Source organism: Cyprinus carpio, chromosome B4 (assembly GCF_018340385.1).
Source record: "Cyprinus carpio isolate SPL01 chromosome B4, ASM1834038v1, whole genome shotgun sequence".
Taxonomy (NCBI): Eukaryota; Metazoa; Chordata; class Actinopteri; order Cypriniformes; family Cyprinidae; genus Cyprinus; species Cyprinus carpio.
Window position 1 is genome coordinate 16,800,029 of NC_056600.1, and position 9,679 is coordinate 16,809,707.

At 33.9% G+C, this 9,679-nt stretch overlaps 1 long non-coding RNA gene across 1 annotated transcript in view; it reads right to left on the reverse strand.

Moving 5' to 3' along the window:
• LOC122137040 overlaps positions 1-9,466 on the reverse strand; it is a 32,279-nt gene extending 22,813 nt beyond the window's left edge. Inside the window, exons 1-4 of the long non-coding RNA XR_006154542.1 lie at positions 9,160-9,466; positions 4,874-4,986; positions 3,164-3,308; positions 962-1,099 (exon numbers count right to left, since the gene is read on the reverse strand). This is a non-coding gene — a long non-coding RNA (uncharacterized LOC122137040). The remainder of the gene's footprint in view (positions 1-961; positions 1,100-3,163; positions 3,309-4,873; positions 4,987-9,159) is intronic.
• Positions 9,467-9,679: the final 213 nt, after the last annotated feature.

Genomic DNA, 9,679 nt, shown 5'->3' on the forward strand with positions numbered 1-9,679 from the left:
CTGCCAAGAAAAAATGTAATGAAATCAGTGTGCTTATATAAGCTTCAGACAATTATAGCCCCCTGGTGCCTCAGATAAGACATAGTAAAAGCATGCTATCAAGTGTAGTTGCTGGATCCATAGCTGGGCAAATGGAAACACTGAAGATTACAAGCTGCTCCAGGGAATTATCCAGAAAACCTGGCATGAACATAGGTCACAAGCCAGGGGGCCAATAGAGGAGAATATAGAAAATTGCCATAGTTTTGTTGAACAGGGAAATCCATAGTAAAATTCTTTCCAAGAAAGGGATGTACATTTCTAGGAGATTGAACCTAAAGCCATAAATAAAATGTGCTTCAAATGTCTGTTATTAAACCAAACGTGTTATTATTAAAATGTGTTCTATTTTTGTCCCCACAAAAAGTGTATGCTTTTAAGACACTGGCAAAACTTATATAATAATATAATAAACATAATGTGAGAATATTTTTCGAATATAAGATGTGCGCTTTTGATCATTGCTGTCAAACGATTAATTGTGATTAATCGCATACAAAATAAAAGTTTTCTTTTTAAAAATATAATTCACATACATTATTATATTTAATATATAAAATAACAAAAAGCATATATCGTGGAAATATTTACGTCTAGATTTATATTCATATAATTTATATTAGAAATAAACATTTAATATCTAACAAAAACATTTTTCTGAAATATATATACACATGCATTTGTGTATTTGTATATGCATAAATATACACAGCACACATACATAAATTATGTAAACAAAAACTTTTATTTTGGATGCGATTTATCGCGATTAATCGTTTGACAGCACTACTTTTAATATATTTATTCTAGCCTGTCCAAAAACTAATGCCAAGTCATACAGTAGGCCATTGCTAATATAATGTGATATGTATAGCTAGAAGCATTGGTGCGCATGTAAATATTCTTTTATTTTTGTGCCCACCTGAATATTTTCACACCTACGTCATCTTCAAATCCCCACCTTCACAGACCGCTAAACCTCAGCGCAGATCCAACTCTCTCTCTTCAACTTCAGGTCAGGGATGACGTTCTGAGTGCTATATTTATGAGGATTTACTGCCTGTGGAGGAAGAACAAGACAAGAAAAGATGAAAAGATTATGCTGTATTTTTAGACGAAAAAAAAAAGCCAGAGAAATGAGTGATGTCGTCATAAGGGGGCGGGGTGATGATGAAGCAGTTTGACACAGTAGCTTCACTGCTGACAAACACAAATGAGATGAACGACTGATGTTTTGCAGAGAACAAAGAGAACAAAGAACATTACTGTAGTGCTTTTTTCTATATATAGTGTGTGTATAGTGATTAGAGCAGCGATAAAGGGCCTTATCAGTGTTGTTCCAGCTCTGTACACAATGTCAGTGTCAGGCCCCTTATTTAACACAAAATAAATGCCATTGGCCTTACTGTGGTTTCAATACACACACAAAAACAGCTTTTGTGTGTATTTCTAAATTTTGAAATCATGAGGAGGGAGTAAGTGTTCAACTGCATGTACCTGAATGAAAGACTAATTTTTATTTGAGATATCCCTTTAAAGCCCACATAAATTGAGTTATATAACCACTTTTGGTGGATCCCAACTGATTGATAGTAATTTCTTTAGCACATGAGTGTGTCTAATTGCTGCATCTATTGAGCACTCAGTGTTTTCTGTTGAGCGTGGGAGACGAGAAGCATTAGATTTTCCATTAGTGACCTTCTCATGCAATTACGTAGACATGTTGTAAAGTATTAATTTGATTAATAGATAGCACTTCCACCAAAGCAAGACGCTTTTGAGCATGTTAATTGCACATGCAACAGGACAGGTAAGCGTTTTGGTTTATATAGGCTACCCAAATCTTTGGATATCTAAACTTAAAAAAAAAAAAACCACATTTATGTCAACTGTGTTTAATGCTCATGTACAATATCTCCTCTTTCTCAGTAACCAGCAGCCTTTCTTTCATATTAACACATTGCCCCGTTATGTCATCAACTCTGGACTCCATAGCAACAGAGATATTCCTTTGGTCTTGTGATGCCTTCAGCAGGCTGTTATTAATAGCTCCTGATGTTTTCACTGTGACATCGGACAATGTGTAAAGTCGCACATGTATGCATGTTCTGCTGTTATAGTTCTTCTCAGAACAGATTTTTGACACCAAGTGTGGTTCATAATTTTTTCATAATTTTGAGCGTTTTCAGAAAATGTCTACTTGGAAATAGCACTAAAGAGTGTATTTAAAAAACATAAACATTCATCGACAGTGAAAAGAGGCTGTTATCATTTTCCACAAGCTGATAACAAACAGTTAAAGTGGGTCACAAAGCGATTTTGTCGCCCACTCTGCGATCTGTTTGTTTTTCTCTCTCACTCTTCTTCACGCTCTCCCTTCATGCTCTTTATTGCTCATTTTTCACATTACGCATACATTCATCTCAGATCTTGCTGCTTTAGTATATAGTACAGAGATACAGTGCTCATATCACATTAGGAAAACTCAAAAAATGAGACATGAATAACACTTGAAAGAAAGCTGCATTCTTTTTTCAGAGTTAGACTAATACTTTTTGTCTGGCTGGCAATAAAATAGATGAAAAATTATCATATACTTGTGCTGACAGTCATATCAAAGACTACAGGGTGGGACTTTTTGCCATGATTTGGTGCTCTAGTAACATTTTTTTTATTACTAACAATGTTGAAAACCTTTTTTTTTTCAGGTTTCTTTTAAGTTTTTTCTTCAGCATTTAAAAATTTTTTTGTTACAATGAAAAGTCTTACTGTCACTTTTGATCCATTCAAATCAACCTTGCTGCATAAAATAATGAATTAATCTTAAATGATTAAAGTATTTAATTTTAGTCTTACTGAGCCCAAACTTTTGAACAATAACACTATGAAAATAAACTTCGGAACCCTTAAAAGACATTTACTGTACAACCAGCAGTTTCAGCCGGTACACTTACGCAATGTTTTCACAGTGAATGCACATCCTGCGTCTTTAGGCTTTCAGTCCAAGCTTAAATATGAAAACAAACAATGAATATCTGTTATATTTATGCATTGTATCAGAAGATGACGAGTGTCTGGATGTAGCAGCATGTGTTTGTTGGGGCAGATGTTTGTGTTATTTTACCGACTCGAGAGATCCTGTGGGCAGAACGCTGAGAGATCTTGCATGAATCATCTAAAGCATGGCCTACATTTCTGAGTCTGAGTTCATACTGTGACATGAAGACACAATTTATATGCAGAGGAGCTGCCTACAAACACTCCTGCATCTGTAAACAAGGGAAAAAGAAAATACAATGCTGTTACACAAACAAAAATGCACATCATTCTAGCCGCTTCTGGTACTCCAAGAATCCTTGGTTGCACTGTTTCAACCACAGCTGATGAATACTGAGCAGGTCAAAGTTTAGTTAGCATAGTAACATCTGTCCTCCAGTCATTAGAGTGTGTTGTTTCCAGCCCACCACATGGAGCAGGACCACTGCTAAAGCACTTAATGCATGATGGTGAGCAGCACTCGAGCTCCGTCATATATATTTAATCAGTTAATTAGTCATTTAGACATGCAGCTTTCAGAAACTCTTTATCTAATTTATAAGATGAGAAATGCACATGCAAGCTATATGTGGATGACCATTTTTTTTTGTTAGAATGATGGTAGCTTCATTTATTTGGACTTTTTGGTAATAATATTAGTGTATTATTTGTATAGCATATATACACTACCAGTCAAAAGTTTTTGAAAAGTAAGATTTTTTATGTTTTATTTTTTTTAAAGAATTCTCTTCTGCTCACCAAGCTTGCATTTATTTGATCCAAAACACAGCAAAAGCAGTAATAGTGTGAAATATTTTTACTATTTAAAATAACTGCTTTCTATTTGAAAATACTTTCAAATGTAATTCATTCTTGTGAACAAAGCTGAATTTTCAGCATCATTACTCCAGTCTTTAGTGTCACATGATCCTTCATTCTAATATGCTGATTTGCTGTTCAATAAATATTATTATTATTATCAATATTTAAAACAGTTGAGTACATTTTTTAAGGATTCTTTGATGAATAGAAAAATCTGCATTTTTTAATGAAATAAAAGGCTTTTGTTACATCATAACAATATACCATACAAAAGCTTAGAGTCAGTTTTTTTTTTTTTTAAATTTATAAAGAAATTATAACTTTTATTTAGCAAGGATGCTTTAAATTCATCAAAAGTGATGATAAAGACATTTATAATGTTACAAAAGACTTCTATTTCAGATAAATTCTAATCATAATAACAAAAAATTCAACAAAAAAACATTAAATAAAAAAAAAAATATTAAAAACATACTACTACTACTACTACTACTAATAATAATAAAAACAAATGTTTTTTGAGCACCAAAACAGAATATTAGAATGATTTCTGAAGGACCATGTGACTGCAAAAAAATCAGCTTCGAAATCACAGGAATAAATGACATTGTAATATATATTCAAATAGAAAAGTTATTTTAAATGGTAAAATATATATATTTTTGCTGTACTCTTGGATCAAATAAATGCAGGCTTGGTGAGCAGAAGAGATTTCTTTAAAAAAACAAAAAACAAAAAAAAAAATGTTCAAAAGCTTTTGACTGATAGTGTAAAACCATATAAAATAATCACATTCATATTAATAATTAACACACTTTTTTTTCTTCTCAAGATTCTGAACATTTTGGCAAATAAATTTAGCCATAGGACACAACGTTCCCTATAAGCACACAACAACTGTGTTCAAAAAAATTGTCCAATTACGCAACCGGAAAAGACTTACAGCAGGTCGAGACAAAGCAATAAAAGGACAAACCCCAAGCTGTTCCGTTCTTCATCCTGATTTATTGAGCGATACATGCTGTCCTGTACCACAGCGCCACCCAAAGGACACAGAAGGAGAGACTTGTTCAATGCCTTCTCGAGGGTCTGCACACACACTTTATGAGGTTGGTTTTTTTATGCATATGCCTAATATAACAGACATCAAAAATCTAATACAAATACTCTAGGTTAAGTAATGAAGTCATTAAACAAATTGGGTTAATGGTTAAATACAATATTTTTCTGACAGTGCGCGCATTCATTTAGAGTCATATAGCATGTGTTGTGGGATTAATTCATCCTCAAAGGCTCTGCTGTTTCCTGTGTGGGAAAGCAAAGCTCTTCAATGCTAACTATGGAGTCAGTAATCATCACATTAGAATGAGTGCACACTCATCCAGAACAGAGTGGGAGCAATCAGACGACATGATGCTGTCACTGGAAAATATCCAGAGACACATTTATCATTTGAAACAGTACTATAGATGTGCAGTCTAGATGTTAGGGGGGGGGAAAGGATTATATGCATAAATCAGACATTCATTTAAAGCATTACATATGGAAAAATCAACTCATCGTATGATACAAATACCTTATGCCATCCTAAGTATACTGCATATTTTGTACACAAAAAGTTACATTTTAAAAATGCATATAATGCTTATAAATCTGTGGTGTTTATTCACTGCAGTTCAAACGTTTGGGGTCAGTAAAAAAGTTAATTAGTCTCTTCTGTTCACCAAGGCTGCATTTATTCAAACAAAAATACAGTAAACACAGAAATATTCTGAAATAATATTACAATTGAAAATAACTGTTGTCTATTTGAATATATTTTAAAATGTAATTTATTCCAGTGATGGCAAAGCTGAATTTTTAGCATCATGTCAGTCCTTAGTGGAGTGCATCCTTTCTGAATAAAAGTGTTATTTTTTTAAATGACCAGTGAAGGCAACTGAATGCTGTTAGATATTATAATTCAATTCTATTCGTTTAAAATTCTTAGTGATGTACCTGATTATACTTTGGACTTCTGATATAATGTTAATTATAAGAGTGGACAATTTCTTTCTGCACAGTGCATTTTTCTGGACATTTACTAACTATCAAGGATTGTGTGGCGTTAAACTATTTCTCTTTTTATGTAATAAATGGTAGGCGCAGGACTAACATTATTCATTATCAGGAGTGAGCAAGTGTTCTGTTAGAGCAAACTAAAAATATCGATTATAAGACATACAAGAAAAGACATCACTCCATTGTGAATGTGGGCTTCTGTCTCAATGTCCCTCAGCTCTTTATTCTTGTTCATTACACACAAATATGGAGATTTAAAAGGCCTACCTGCTTTCATTTTTTTCATGCACCCTATATTAACACTTTTAAATGAACAGTCTTTATTAATTAGGCTGCTCAAACACACAGGACGTTCTTTAACGTTTCCTGTGGCGAGATCAAACACTTTATCTATTTAGCCATGAAGCAGTACGACCCTTATTAACACCGAATGAACAGTGCTCAACCAACCCCCTGGGAAACAGCCTTTTAAAGAGCCCTAACAAACTTGTCAAGCCTCTGCTGATTTGGAGAGCAGGAGAATCTGCTACATAGATTAAGACACGCCCCGTATGGCTGGCACACCAGGGTTCACTGTACTCTTACTTCCTGGCAAGCAATTGGCCTCCTGTCAGAGTGAGTGATTTCAACTTAGATGGGTTTCTCAGCTTACACAGACAACAACCCACAGGACAGGCTGTGGATCACTATCAGGAAAATGTGCTTTAATCTTGTGCCCTGCACATCTGGCACAGTTCTGTGACAATAATGAACAGTCGTCCTCCTCCTAGGGTGTTTCACTTGATTTTATTGATTTATTTTTGGTCACGTAGTTCTCTGTGCTAATCTTGATTTTACAAGTATGAGGCCTTATTTGAACTCAAGGTGATGTGTAGCTTTTTATTGTTTCACACTTTGACATCAGAACCTGAACTGAAAACTCTTGTTGGTATTGGTATACTGATAAAATAACAACAACAATAATAGGGCAAAATAAATAAATACAATTAATATTAGCTTTATGTATGACTTTTTCATGTTTTACAATAAAAAAAAAAATAAATAAAAAAATAAAATTTCTTAAAATAAGATATTCAGTGCAAACGTAAGATAATAAGAGTATCTGTTCTTGAATTTTAAGCTTTCTTACCCCATTATTTTATTTTTGTTTTATTTAAAAAAAAAAAAACTTTTTTTGTTTTATTGAAAGAAAAAAAATACAATTCGCAATAAATAAAATAAACAAACAAATAAACTTGTTAATAAATAACCTGTTTACCCTCTGAAATTGTTTTAATACTATATAAGATACTTATTTTATATCTTAATCCAGGATATTTAAATCGAAACTAAGACAAACAGACAAAGCAACTGATAGTACGCTACTCAATACGAACTTGTTCAGAACAGCAGCACTCTTACTTGTGAAACTGACTGAGTTTACTGATGAATTCATTAATGTTAAGAAGCGTGTGTATGGTGTATCAGCGTCATAATGTCATTCTTCCAGCATTCTGATGGGCTTGACTTTGAACCTCACACAAACCCCATCTGCACTGCAGATCGATCCCTCATCCATCCCATTAGCCTCCCATAATGCCTCTCTTCCACTTTTACTGGAGGGAGGGATTGATTGATATATGTTTGTTCTGCCATGGTTTATTTATTGATTTCTGTTGAGCAGAGCAACTCTACACTTACACACTGCAAAATGTGCTTTAATTGGCATGTTTTAACTTAATTTATGCTCAGATTTAACTGAATTGCGGTTCTCAATCTTTTTTGACTCAAAGGCTCCCCTCGGTTTTAAGTTTTTTTGCTGCAATTATGACAAAGCTGCTTTTTAATTAACTGAAATTGAGAATATTGATATTAAATTAACCAGCATTTATTTCATGATTACAGACATTTTTAAGAACTGAATGTTCTTCAATAAAAACTAGTTATTTTGGGGTAAAAAAATAAAAAATTAAAACAGAGTTAGATTATTTTACATTTACATTTATAGAACAGAAAAATAATAAAGCAAGCTAGTGTTAGAGGCCTTTTTTTAACGAAAACAGATAGAACACAAAAAGATTAGAAAAGCTAGTGTTCGTTTTTTTTTTTAAAAGAAAACAAGCAGTAAATGTATAGAGTGCAAGTCTAAAAGGGATAAGTTTATTTATTTATTTATTTATTTTTAAGAAAAGAATTAGAATAGAGAGTGCTAGAGTTAGAAGGTCAAATAAAGGTGGAAGAGATGCATTTTTAGCCGATTCTTGAATCCTCGGATTGAGTTGGGCAGGTCACTCCACCAGGAGGGAACATTTCATTTTGTGCCTCTTTGAGATTCAAGCTTCTAGAGGCACAGTCTGGAGTAATGAATTTAAGTAAAGGGGTGCAGAGCCAGTGGTGTTTTTTATGCAAACATTAATGTTTTGTTATCCTGCAGCCTCCGTGGAAGTTAGAATGATAACTATAAAGATAATTACAATGATAATGATATTAGCGTCCACACCAGCATACATTAACGTGTAGGCCCATGCGCTGCAGTTAGTTTAGTTTTCTGATTTAAATGTTTGAGCTCTTTAAAGTATGCATGATGTATGTGTGTGTGTGTGTGTATGTGTGGGTGGGTGGTTGCCAAAAAAAACCAACCCAAAAACAAAACAAAAAACACGACCAATGAACCAGAGCAACCCAAGACAGAATTTGATGTCAAGAAGCTAACAAGGTCAACACAGCACTTTCCCATTCGGCGTGACTGGATCAACACTGTCAAAGAATTCACAGCACTTGAATAATTCATGCTGCACAAATAAATACAGTAAATAAAATACAGAAATAATGTGGAGGCTATATGAAAGGTACTGTTCTGTCATTCTTTTTCTTTCTTTCTTTTGTTACCTTGTAGGGCTATATTTTTTAATGGGGAAGGCAGACTGGGACTAAAAGGTCTGTAGGTCACAACAGGTTTGCGTGCGTGTGTGCGCGTTACTTTTTCCTTTATTTTTAATTTTTTTATATGATTTATTTTGTATAAAGTAATTGGTTTACTGATGTAATTTTTTTTCTATATATTCTATCAAATAAGGGGTTTCATATCAAGCCAGTGGCCATAATTACACAGTCTTGTGTTCGCGTGCGAAATATGGTTATGTTATCATGCAGCGTGAAGTTCAGTGAAACCCAAATACTATCACTAAAATAACTTTCGCGTGAGGTTTTTCAGTAACTTACAGATGCGGAGACACTGTGTGAGTTGTGTGGCATCTGCAGGTTTGAGGTCCTCCAGCTCAGCCGCTTTCATCAGTTTAGTGTTGTGACTCTTTCCTTCTTGTGTCGATTAATTGACGAGTGAACTCGCGCCTCTATTTGGACAACTGTGATAAGACTTTACAATAATATGGGTGTCGGCATCTTTATATTTACTTCACTTTCTGTCACTATGGTCGGAAAAGTTCAATAAAGAAGTCAGTAAACTCGTGTGACTATATTCTGCCAGCTGTTTATAATTGGAACTAACGATGCCCCGTTCGCGAATGAATCATTCTTTTTAATTGGTTCTTTTCAATGAATCGGTCATACGAGTCAGCAAACAGATTTGAATCGATTTGAGATTCAGTCTGAAGGAGTCGGACAGGTTCGGAGCGATTCCCTATTTAGAAAACACGTAATGTACACGTCTACGTATCTAAGAACACAGAGAGCAAAAACATAACTGAAATAAAATACAGAATCAAATTAAAATACAGAATCA